Below are 12,861 nucleotides of genomic sequence, written 5' to 3'. Positions count from 1 at the left end.
AAGAAGATCTCAAGGAATCTGAGCTCAAAGAAATAAAGGCAACTTCAAAAGGCACAAGCAGACCAGCAGTATCGCTTAACAACAATAATTTTTTGCTGGCAATACAATTGAAAACACCTGAGAATCAAATCAGGATTCAACCTATCCCCCTGCCTGGAATTGCAGCTGCTATTGATTCTGGGCGCTAGATCTTAGGAAAGCTCCTCTGTAAACTCCTGACACTGGCCATTACAAGCGATCCCAGATGTGGAAGGATTTATGGGATCCCCACACTTTAAAATATGAGCAGATTAAAGACTGTGTGAATTCTCAAGCTAGAGGGAGATAGCGCTCGGCTGCTCCGCTCTCCTCGGTGCCAGGGTGTCACAGCAGTGCCACTGGCTGGCAGGGACACAGTGGCCTCAGCCTGGGGACCATGGAGCTGTGGCAGCTCATGGAGTGCCCCGAGGCATCCACAAATGTGGACTGGGAAAAAGACTTCTATAAATGCTGTATTGCAATCTATGTGAAATGGCTTAGCATCTCTATCAGGAAATGGAGTACACATCACAAGTCACCTGCGGTTAATAGTCCTTACCCAGGAGAGCTCTTTCTCATGACTTGAACTACCTCGCATGGCACAGAGGCATGTCATGGCAAGAGGCGTGACCCCTTTGTCACCCACTGGAGGAGCCCGGGTGCTGGGACAATGCTGTAACCCGCTGGAGTTCCCACATGCCCCGCCTCAGCATTGTGACTTTTCCTTTCAATTTCATCCCACAGCTCCCATCCAGGGATCCTGTGGCAGAAATGGGAAGGCTGAAGGACGGAAACAGTATTTGTAGCCTTTGAAAAGCAAAAAAAACCCCAAAAACTGGTCCACCTTCCACCCAGCTCAGTTCCCCTAATACCATGGAAACAATTTGCATTGACTCAAGTTAGGATGAAATCAGCCCCTTCATGCTGCCAGAACAAATGAGGCTGTTTGCACTGGTAAATACCAGGTCAGCCGCCTCCAGAGAAGGTAGCTTTTCTTCTGTGGCAAAAGGCAGGAGTGTATCTCCTCACTGTGTATACCTGTCAGTATCACTGCAAACAGCAGCACAACTAAAGGCAGGTTGAGGCCATACAATTTCCTTGTTATTTGTCTTTAACAAAACACTAGTCTTTAAAGTAATTAAAACTGACCTGCTTGGAAAGCTGGGTGCGCAGCCATTTGGAGGGGTTTGATTTTGGACAGTGAGTACAGCAAAGCTAGCTGCCAGCTTGTGTTCACACACATCTCCGAATTGTCTGTGAGGTCTCAAAACTAATGATCAATATGTTGTCTGTGGTGGTAAACAGACATTTTTAAAAGATTCCTGCTTCATAGTCCACAGAAGAATTTGATTTCCATGCCTATTAAATAATGATAGATTTTATGACAGCAAATGTAAGATCTATCATGTGACTGGGATTAACTTTTGCTGATAATCCAATATCTGACCCTGTAGCAAAGTAACTAGTGCTTTGCATCTCTGGTGCAGCATCCATCCCTCTTTTGCAGCCTGAGCTTAGGGCAGTCTCCCCGGCTGGATCTTCCCTTTCCCCAGCACCTTACCAGGCTGCTGCCAACTTGTCCTGGGCAAGGGAGAACAAGTGAGCACAAAAATACACCACCAGCCCCTGCATTTCTAAATAACTGGAGGATGAGGGTGGGAGGGAAGCTACCCAGATATGCAGGATCATTCCGGAACATGATTTCCTGTTCTTGTGTCTAGGGATTGATGTCAAGTCCCTGTTCACTCTCAGGTAATGACAACCCAGTTATTCCCATACTTTCTTGACACACCTAGCACGATATGAGCCTTCACCTTATCGTGGCACACTCTGTGCTCAGGCAGGGCGCTGTCGCGTGGGGCTGTGAGCCCTGGCTGTGAGGTGGCACAGGGTGCCAGCCTGAGGGGGGTACCAAAATGCCAGCACACCCTTCCTTAAAGAAGAACTTCACTTTTTGCTAGCAGGTGAGAGACAGAGTCAGAATAAGTAACCATAAGCTTCTCATTAACAAATTAACAGAGCTCAAAACCAGAAAGGCAGCTTCCCAAGGCCTGACCCATTGGGTGAGTGGCACAGCTGCCACACAAATGCTTTAAAACTGCCAGACAAGCCCAGCTGAGCTGTTTGAAGCCCCACAGACCCCTGCACCACTGAGTGACATTTTCTTTTGCTCCTCCAGCCTCCAAGGTGAATACCTTGTAAAATTGTTCCAGCCAAGGGTGCCAAACAGCTGCTCAAGCCCTTCAGAAAAACCAAGGCTCTGCAATCATTAACAAGTACTTGTGACATGCTGCCTCATTGAAAGAGAAAACTACTCCCCTTCAGCAGCAAACGGTAAGTGTATCAAACAAGAAAACTTATCAGATGTTGATGTCATGAGGGGTATATAATCTGTCCTCAGAAATAAGGCCATGGGGGTTCTCTTAGTAGGTACTATCCTACTGGAATGATAAACATGAGCTTGCATGAGGCGGAGGAGCCAGCTCCCGTTGAAAGTGGAAACTCATTCTTCGTCGCCCTAATCCCAAGTCAGGAGTCTCTCCCTCTCTGAATATATGTGAAATCTGCTCCAGGACAAACAGCGCTGGTGTTGGATGGTGTGACCAGAGACCCTCTCAGAGCTGGAGCACAGTGTTAGCATCCTCCTAGCCAGAGCAATGCTGTGTCTCTGCATCCACTTAGCTTCTTAGCATGCCCAAATCGAGAAGGCCATCAGGGAGGCTCTCAGAAATGAGTCAAACACTACAAGATCCCCCCCTTTTGCACTCACTCAGCTCCCCTGAGAGAGGAAGGAGCAGGGAATGGGATGCTCAGATTGCCCCAGCCACTTCTGGGGCAAACATTTACTTTAGATTAAGTGGCATGTAAAGAAGAGTGGAGCCTTCTCTGGCTGGCTGAGGGTTGATAGTTAAATATTTATAATGTCCAAATTAGCATAGTGAAAGCTCAATTCATCAATTTGTTCTGGTCTGTTTGTAAGAAGGGGAAGGGGTATCAGGCACCCCGCAGGAGATGCAGCCGTAGGTGGGCAGGGCATGCATTCTGCCTCCATCAGGGCTCCACAGTGTGGCTCCCTGCTGGCACCGAGACCTGTTGCCCTGGCTTAGCCCTTTGGTGGAGTTCGGGAAGAGGCTGGCCACGGGGCAGGGCTGTGGGGATCTCTCCTCTTCTCCAAACCCAGTGCCAGGGGAGCAGCCCCAGGCCGCCAGGGGGGCTGCAGGGAGCAGCACAGCCAGGCAACACCAGCCTGGGGCTGCCCACACGGGGCCGAGGAGGGTGCGGGATGCCCTGGAAGGGTTAAGGCTTTTCAGGCCAAAATCCCCCAACAGAAGGCAGGGTCAGCTTCGGAGCTGAAATCTAAGTGCTAATGACGGATGCCCTTCACCCCTCCGCTGCCTGCAAAGGAGAGTGCCCTGGATGAGCTGGGGCCAGAGAGCATTTAACATTTGAACTTTTTCTCGTCTGCAAGGCAGCAGGCCGTTGTGCACAGGGTCGCTGACCCCCAGCCCCGCTCCCCACAGCCCCTCAGCTGCCTCCCAGCCCTAATTGAATGACAGATGGTCAGCGGCAGGGAGAGGGCAGGAGCAGGGCCCCACGTCCCTGGCGGTCCTGCCCACACACCCCCCGCGCCGGCTGCCCCCGAGGCTGCGTGGCACCACTGCCCAGCCCAGCACATCGATGGGGACGGGGCAGCGGGCAGGGCTGGGCGTGGGGTGCTGCACTGGGGAGCCCTGGGGGGCCAGCCCAGCCCCAGCACCTCACCCATTCTTCCCATCCCTCTGCCATGCAACAGAACATCACTACATCCGTGATACCAGACCGGGACGGAGTGGCCAAGGCCTCCCGCTGCTCCTGGCAGTGCCAGAGCCGGGGAAGGCGAGGAGCTGGGCTGAGCCGCTGGGATGTGCGGCAGCCGCAGGGAGCCCAGGTACTGCGGCCAGCCCCTTCCCCTGCCTGCTCTCTCCCCCTGCCATGCCTCAAGCCGGGGGTGCTGGACATGTCCTGCCCTGAGTGGAGGATGCCACAGGTGACAGCAGGGGCCTTACTGCAACCGCACAGGGGCCTGTGGAAGTGGCCCTTGGTGGGGCCAGAGCCTGCCCCTGCCTCCTGCCCGCCGCCCTGCTGACTGCCTTCCAGGCAGAGCCAGGCAGGCCTGGGTGGCCCTGCGGGGGCAGGGGCTGTGCCCCCCGGCTGCCGAGCGCAGCCCCCGCTGGAGCCCGCTGTCCCTTTAACAGGGAGCCGTGATTCCCACAATTACTGGGATTACAAGGAAAGGGTTATCGATTTGCAGCCTGCACTGTGTGATCAGCGCCCGGGAGGCCCCCCCGGCCCACCTCTCCTACTGTAAGCACGAAACCATTTATAAATGTTTTATTTCACTGATCGCCTCACCCTGGCTGCATAATAATAACCCCAGCAGCGCAGAGATATATTCTCTCCACTCCCCCTCTCCCCGCGCCCGCAGCCTGCAAAAGGCACCAACGTGATATGCAGCAGCCCCTGATTTGTGTGTATGTTTTAATTACCGCCAGAGAAACCTGTACACAAGCATAAAAAAGGGTGAGGGAAAAGGAGAGCAGGCCCAGACGGCACAGGCAATGGCAGCCTAATGCACCGCTGGCTGACAGCGACTTCCGCTCAGGCACCTTCTCCAGATCGAACCCTTCGATTGTAACTGAACCAATTTGCATACTGATTCCTCTCATAGCCTCCCGATCCATAACCAGCCAGGCAGCTATTCAAATGCAAGTAGCATCCCTAAATGCAAGGCTAGACTGACCAAAATGCGCTGTCCAACAAGCAGAAGGAGAAGGAAAAAAAAAAAAAAAGGCCTTGATTATTATTTCTATTTTTTGTTCCTTTTAACCTTTAAAAGGTTTAGCTGGAAGCTGTTTGTTTATGACTGGGGATGTAAGGGAGAGAATTGATCCTGGACTGGACTTAAAGATGGAGCAAAATGGGGCGCTGGAGAGATTTTTCGTTGTGGGGTTTTTGGTGTGGTGTTTTTTTGGTTTTTTGGGGTTTTTTTTACTTCCTATTTTTATTTTTACCAAAGCCACAAACTGAGGCTCTCTGGGGGGGAAAGAGGGTCTGTCCTCTCTCCCACTCCCCACCTCCACCAAAAGCAGCTCAGCTCCTGCAGACCCGGGGAAGACACAAAGTGCTGGCAATGCTTCTGCCTCTGGTGCGTGTTGGGCTGATGAAGAACGTGTAATTCTGGCTGTAAATTCTTCCGTTTAAGTTGGTCCAATAAAAGATCTCTCCTACACCTTGTGAGGGTTTGGTGCTTTATTTTTTAACGGGACTGGCGTGGCAGCCACGGCAGTTGCTTTTTTTTTTCTTCTTTTTCTTCTTTTTCTTCTTCTCGTTCTCATTTGAAATTATGCAGATAGATTTTTTTTTTTTTTTTATGATTTTTCTCCTCCTAGGGGGCAAACCTAGGAGGTGAGCCCGCAGCGGATGCCCGTCCCGGCGGCGTGCGGCGGACGGCGCGGTAAGCGTGCCCAGCGGGGCACGGAGCGGGCGGAGGGCCGCGGGCGGGGCGGGGCGGGGCGCAGCGGCCGCGGGCGCGCAGCGGGCGCGCAGCGGGCGGGCCGGCGGCGAGCGGGGGCCGCAGCCTGCCCCGCGCCCGCGGAGCGGGGTTCGGGCGAGCGAGGGAGGGAGCCTTGTCCGGCGCCTCCGCGCCCGCGGAGCCGCTGCCGCTCCCCGGCGTGGGGCCGCGGCTGGGACCGGCTCGTTCGCCGCCCGCCGCCGGGCCCCTTCCCACCGTCCGCGCCCGCTCCGCCGCCGCGCAGCCCGGCGCAGGCAGCGGCCGCAGCCCGCCGGCGCGTCCGAGGCGAGAGCGGTCCCGGAGCTCCGGCAGCCTCCATGTTTGGGGCTGCTCCTTGCTAAATTCAGCGTGAATGGCCCCGAAATCGATCCCGATAATTTCCTGCTAACCAGGGCCCCGCTTGTGCTTTAGTCGGGATGGAGAGCGGTACCACGGCTCTCGCGGATCGGGGGAATCGATTGCGGGCTGGTTTCTCCGCAGGTTCGTGCGCTGTAGAGACCGGTCGCACGGATGCCTGAGCGTGTGTCCGCCGTGTCGCTGTACACAGGAAAAAATGATGGAGAGACGGAGATACTTTATTATTTAGCGACAGCTAAGGGAAAGGTTTTAGATGCCGTGGAGCGGGCTGGCTCCGCGTCTCTCTAAAATTCCCATTTGCCTCGGGCTACGACCTGTTATTTGACCTTTAGACACCCCCGAAGATGGCAGTTTTCCTTTCAAAATAGTAACAGAGCGGAGCGGTGGCTGCGCCGAGCGGAGCCGGCCGCGGGGCGCGCAGACCTCCGGGGTATGAGGCGGGAGCAGGGGGGAGCCCGGGGGGACACGCGTTCATTCCGGCTTCATTTGAAGACATTTGATGGTTGTAGATCTTTCTCTGGTTTGTTGCATCACCACAGCTCACCCCTTAAAACAGTAATTCAAGATGTAAGTAAAAGTGTTTTCATTTTTATTGATCCCGCTAACATCTTTCATTACCCAACACGTAACCACAACAAATGATTGCTCATTTGATACGGAGAATTTTATCGACGCTCTCCCCGGTCGGGGCGCGAATCCTAAATCCCGGCGACGCGAGAAGCGGAGAGGCGCGGTGCTGCGCGGCCGCGGAGCGGGGCAGCTGGGCGCTGCCTGAGCCCCGCGGGCCCCGGCTCCGTGCCCGCCGGCCCGGTCGCTCCCGGGGCCGCTGCCGGGGTGCCCGTTGGCGGGGCCGGGCGGGGAGGGCAACGCACCCCCGCCTGCGCCGGGCCCGACGGCGCGCACGGGGCCGTCCCGGTGCCGCGGCGTGCAAGGGCTGCCCGCGGGGGGGGTGTGCCCGGCCGCCCCCGCCCGTCGATTTCGTTCCCCCGCAACCAAACCAACAAGTAGCGGGGCGGGGGACCGGCCCCGCCGCCTTGGCAGCGCTGGGCGGCCAGCCCGTCCTCTCGCCGTCCCTTTGGCTTTCCCCCTTTTTTCCCCAGAACGCCAAATAAATAATTTTTAAAAAAAAAAGGGGGGGGGGGGGAGGGGGGTGCATTTTGCTTCAAAAAATGCAAAGAGAATTCAACAGACCTGTGCGGTTAATAGGGGACAGCAGGCGATTCGAAAGGGCGGGTGCTGTTTCATTTACACGGTGCCTTTCAGCTACCGGCGTGAAAGGTTTTACGGCCATCAAATAAATGCTACTATTTTAACTCTCTTTGAGAATATTATTTTTGTCCTTAATACTAGAATGGAAGGCAAGTTTATGAGGGAGAGGCTCGAATAATTGGTTTCGATGCAAGAGACCTACAGTGAAATTAAACTAGGTGGCTCCTTTATTAAATGATTTTCGGTCTTCTCTGGTTTTATGAAAATAAAAGGCAGCACTTTGTCATTTTTAACAATGTAAGTAGCCAATAAATCTAATTTTCACATTGATTTCTGTAGGAATTAAGTGATATCTACACTATCTGCTGTGAATTGTTTTTGGAAACAAGTGCGAGTTTCTCCTGGCGGAAGCTGTTTCTAAAAATAATAATTTGAAAATTTAAAAAAAAAAAAAAAACCTGCTTAAAGACAGCAGCTTTTCAAAGCATTGAAAAAATGTTACCTATGAGCTTGACTGTGCATATCTGAGACGGTATCTAGACAAAGCATTTTATAAAATGTGTGAAGACAGGCACTGGAGAGCATTGTGCGGGAAAATGTCTAATAGGAATTAATTAGAGCGGGGAACAGCTTATGGAGCCCTGGGTCTGGCACCCGGGTAAGGGGAGCAAAAAAGGAGAAAATGAAAAGGAGGGGGGGAGGAGGAAAAAAAAAAAGAAAAAAAGAAAAAAAAAAAAAAAGATGAGCGACTATATTCGCTCATACATGTAACTAATAAAGACCTCAGCCCAGAAACCCAGGGCGCTGCGAGCAGCCCTGCCTGATTAAAATGTGTCCCTGCCTTAATTGATAACTCAGGGCCACGTGCTGCCTGCGCGGGCAGGTGCCCTTCCCGGGGGCTGGCGGAGCGTCACCTCGGAGCCACCGGCGGGGCTTTTAATAGCACCTTTCCCTAAATAATAAACCAGATTAATAGTGTTCGCTGGAGTGCTATTGATCCCTATTGTGTTACCGTGTGTGTATTTGAATACCCGCGGCTGGCGCAGGGCAGGAGGCTCCGTTTGGTTTCGGGGTACCGCGGGGGAGCGGGAGGGACCCCGCCGCCCCGGGGCCGGCCCGCTGCGGGCGACACAGCCGGGGCCGCGGGAAGGGCCCCGGGCCCCGACGGCAGGTGCTGCCCCACGAGCGGCAGGGCCCGGGCCGGCCTCGCGTGTCCGCAGTGCCCGTGGGCAGCAGCTCCAGGCCTGGGACGCGCCCCCCCTCCCCCTTCCTCCCGTTCCCCTTATCTCTGCCCCGGCCAAGCAGGGCCGCCCGTGCCGCGGGGGGAGGCTCCGCGGGCCGCCGGCCGGGCCGGGCTGGCCGTGGGTGTCCCCGGGGAGCGGGTCCTTCCCACCCCGCGGGGTGTTCTCCCGCGGGCTTCCCAGGGCACCCTCGCAGGAGCTGAGGCACGGGGCGCACACCGCCGCGGCCGCCACCGCGTGGGTCACGCGTGAATCCCTCCCCCCACCCCGGGGCCGCCCCGGCGATGGGCTGCGCCAGGCCGGTCCCAGCCTGCCTCCGAGGCGGCGGCGGAGGGTTCAAACGCTTCAAACTATCAGAAGTCATTTATCCGGTTTCATAAATAATGTCCTTATTATCTGCAGCCTCCTTAATTCATGCTCCTGTCCGCTTGATTGCGGGGTTTCAGCAGATAAAAAGTTTATAAGTTGGTCGGGTTCTTGTTTTCCTTTTTCCATCATTAACATCATTAATATAAGCTATCAATAACCCTGTCGTTTGGAGCATAGCTTCACAGTATTGATCTGCGCAGCTATTCATCTCTGCCATAGAAGACACGGAATAATTTTCGCATTACAGTAGCTTGGATTTGCTTTTAATTCATATTTAAAGCTGCAACTGGCTCTGCGGAGCTCTCTGCGAAAGACTAGAGGCGCCTAATTAATAATAAGTTAGAAACGAAGGAAGGCACCAGCGGATAAATAATTAATACAGACATCTCTGTCTCTTTGAATATTGCTACTTTAAAAATTTAGACTTACCAGGGCCATACTGTAAGTCTGCAAGTTATATTGAGGAGATGATTTAAGAAAGCTATTTTTTTCCTGAAATACAATGCTAAATTATTTACGGTGTTTTTGCAATCTTCCATAAGTTCCTTCATTAACAAGCGCTGCGGTTTGCTCCGGGGGGTGAGGGAGAGCGTGGCTGCCGGGAGGGAGTGCGGCGGCTCGGCCGGGGCAGCGCCCTGCAGCCCGCGGGGCTCCCGGTGCCCCGCTCCCCGCTCCATCTCCCCCGGCCCGGGCAGGCATCCGCCCCGGGGGGGCTCCAGGGGAGCCGAGGGGGACCCCCGCGCCCTGGGGCGGGCGGCGGGAGCTGGCTGGCAGGCGGGGAGGGAGCGCGGCCGCCGCGCTGCCGCCGCCCGGGTGCGGGGGGCAGCCGGGACCCCCCCGGCAGCCGGGCACCCGCAGCGAGCCCCTGCGGCGCCCCAGCTTCCCCTGAAGGCGGCCCTCCCCCCCTGCCCCGGCCGGAGCAGCCCTCTTTTCTCTGCCTGCCCCCGACAGATGTGTATGTTTTTGTCACCAAGCAAGTTTCCAAGAAGCTCGACAGGGGAAAGTCTGGAAAAGTTAATCCCCCCCGGCAGCTGTTGGCTTTGGGAGCCTTCGAGCGTCACCTTTGACACGCTCCCCCGTGCGAGGGGACCCGGGTGCCGCAAGCTGTCACCGCGCAGGAGGCGCGGGAGAGCCGCGCATGGACGGGAAGGCGCGGACGGCGGCAGCGCGCACGCACGCCATTTAAAAAAAGTAGTTAAAATTTTAGAAGAAAAGAGAGGGAAAATAATAACAATAAATAATAAAAAAAAAATGCACCAAACCAAAACCAACTCTGCCCGGTGCTCTCCGGCACGGTGTGGTCGCTGCCCCGGGCCGGGCCGCCCCGTCCGGGCGAGTCCCGCTGCCCGTGCGGTGTTTGCTGGCGTCAGGCGGGAGATTACGGCCGTTTCATGGTGTCATTATCTCGGATTTAAAAAGCACACACACGCAACGCAATTCAAACAAGCAAAGTTGCGTTTTAAGTCCGCTCCGAGTATCTGCTGATCAAATAAAGACTTAAGGGCGGTAACGATTATTCTGTTAAATATATGGTACTTGACTGCACAAGCAGTAATTGATTAGCGCACCGAAATGATCTCCCCGGCGCTCCCCCCTCCGCCGGCGGGGCGGGAGGCTCCGCGGGGGGACCGTGCCGGGGTCCGCGCCGAGGGGAGCCCACGGCCGGGCACCCCCGACGGCCGGCAGCAGGGGCGGTGTGCGGCCTCCCGGGCCCGGGCCCCTGCGAGCCCGTCGGGGGGTCCCGGGGCACCCTGCGGCCGAGCCGGGCCCGGGCGCCGTCGGGGAACCGCGGCCCGTCGATCCTGCGCTGTCCTCCGCACTGGCGGCTTTTGCTCACCAGGGCCGCTTCATCGTGGGGATGCCCCCAGAAAGTAACGGGGAAAAAATTTAAAAAAAAAAAGCTGCGCGTAGGACTGGGGGGAGGTGGGTGCGAAGCTACGGCCGTTCTTTTCTAAGGTTCGAGATTGAACCCCGACAGAGGCCGGCATGTCACAGGACTCTCCAAATTGTGCAGGGTTGGCTTTACCCTCCTTTCTTGAAGAAAAATTTGATGCTGTAATTTCCTACAAACTCGGGGGAATAACTTGTATTCGCTATGATGTTTGCTTTGGTAACCAATCGCTAAACGCGTGGAGATAAAATATTTTTAATTACACTGTAAATTGTATACAGATACTGATAATGAAGAAGATGACAACGTTTCGATTAGATCCGTGGCACCACTGGCGTTGGCCTGGGAAACAATCACAGCCGATAATTTTGTTTTATTTTATCCTAAACATTTCCTGAGATCATTGATGAGGTTTCGGGTCTCTTTTTTCTTCATTCGCAGATGCACCTTTCCCCAGCTGTCCCTCGCTGTAAGAAATGGAGACACTGCTAACGTTAATGTAACAAAAATTCAGAGAGATGTGGAAGCGTTTAGGGGTGGAGGAGTGACCGGGGAGGTAGGAACTGTGCGGGATCTGTACGCATTTTTTAGCGCAAAATAAAATACTGAGGAGCTTCGTGCACCCAGGGAAAATGAACGGAGGAGAGCAACGGATGTCTTTGGGAGACGCGGTTCTACGGCTCTGAAATCTTACAAATACGTACGTGTGTGTGTGTGTGTATTAATTGCAGAAAACAGATAAACCCGCCGTGGAAATTCTGATTTTATAGAGAAAAAAAGCTCACGATGCTCGCTTCTAGGGCCGTCCACCCAACATGTTTAGTACATAGCTGTGATTTTAGAAGTTTCCTGCCAGTTTGCCCTACGTCTGGGGCTGTTTCTGGCTGACCGACCGCACACACACCCGCACAGGCTGCGCACACGCAGCCACGCACACGTACATGGCCGGTCCCGGACAGCGGCCCCCACGCCGGTCTCCCAGGGCACGGTCCTCCGTGAGCACCCCACGGGGGACCGCGACGTACGGCCGTGCCTGGGCGAGAGGCGGGCAGTGGGTGGTCGCCCGCTCACCTGCGGGGCTCACTGCGGGCGGCTGCGGGGCGGGGGTGCGGGACGACGGGCACGACACCACCACTCGCATCCCGTGGGGAGGACACGCGTGGACACACTCCAGGGCAGGAGCGGAGTGAGGCCGGGCTCCGACGGCGGGGCTCCCAGCCCAAGCCCCTCCGCGCCCCCCGTTTCAGGCGCTACCGCGGGACTTCCAGCTCCAGGAGCGGAGCCGAGCGGAGCCGATGAAGCAGCGAGGCCCCCGGGGCTCCCGGGCGGTGCGCTAGCCCTCGCACGGGGGGGAACCTCCGCAGGCCTTGGCCGTGAAGTGTGGGCAACAGCTCCCCGAGAAATAACCCCGGGGTTTAATTTCAGCTGGCTCCCAGGCTGACTCTCCCCCCAGGACCCGTTACAGCCGCTGCTCCTGCAGCCCGCATTCCCCGTGGGGCTGGTGGCCCGCTAGCAGCGGGCTCCGGGCTCCCAGCAGGGAAGGCCCCTCAGAGCTTTAGGCGAAGCGAAGGAAGGGTGACGGACCCCCGTTACCGGCTCGGCACGGGTCGCGCCGGGGAGCCGCGCAGGGGAACGGTGTGCTCTCGCTCCGCGTCCCACCGGCGGCGGCTCGGCCGGGGCAGGTGCTCCAGCCCTGTCTCCCTCTCCATGCCAAAGACGCCCGGCCTCCGGGGCGAGCCCCGCCGCGGCAGGGACCTGCTTGCTGTCCCCGGGCCTCGCCGGGGCGAGGGGCCCAGACGGCTCCGCAGGGCGCGCTGGAGCTCCCGCGGGCCCCGACGGCGGAGCGGGGGGAAGCGGCGGCGGCCGGGGCGGCCTTTGTGCGCTGCCCGCCCGGTGCTCCCGGCGGCGGCCCCGCCGCTCTCCCGCGGCGAGCCCCGTCCCTCCCGCCGCTCGGCTCCGCGCACACGCTGCACTCTGCCCGGCGTGGTTCGTTATTGTTAATGGGCGAACAATAGGCACATCTGCCCTTTCTTCCAGCATAAAGGCACCTTAGCTAACGAGGGGGGCTGGCGGGTGGGCTTGCTTTTTCTTTCTCCTCCTCTTTCTTTTGGGGGAAAAAAAATAAAAGAAAACCAGAGGCACGTCCGGCTGCTGGGCTCTTCGGGGCATATGCTCGCCTTGCACCGCCGGGCACTGGCCCCGGGCCGCTCGGCGTCCCCGGCGGG

The 12,861-nt window shown here is 56.7% G+C and overlaps 1 long non-coding RNA gene across 4 annotated transcripts in view; it reads left to right on the top strand.

The window, feature by feature from the left end:
- The window catches only part of LOC119151683, a 121,361-nt gene extending 109,982 nt beyond the window's left edge, over nucleotides 1–11,379 (top strand). For 3 of the 4 annotated variants that reach the window (XR_005105502.1, XR_005105501.1, XR_005105503.1), the window contains exons 3-4: nucleotides 2,198–2,352; nucleotides 3,812–5,292. This is a non-coding gene — a long non-coding RNA (uncharacterized LOC119151683). Of the gene's footprint in view, nucleotides 1–2,197; nucleotides 2,353–3,811; nucleotides 5,293–11,077 lie in introns of those variants that run through there. The other variant, XR_005105504.1, reaches the window with a different exon arrangement.
- The last annotated feature ends 1,482 nt before the right edge of the window (nucleotides 11,380–12,861 follow it).

This window comes from Falco rusticolus, chromosome 7 (assembly GCF_015220075.1).
Source record: "Falco rusticolus isolate bFalRus1 chromosome 7, bFalRus1.pri, whole genome shotgun sequence".
NCBI lineage: Eukaryota > Metazoa > Chordata > Aves > Falconiformes > Falconidae > Falco > Falco rusticolus.
The sequence above is the reverse complement of the archived record's forward strand: the minus strand, read 5'-3'. Positions and strand labels throughout refer to the sequence as shown.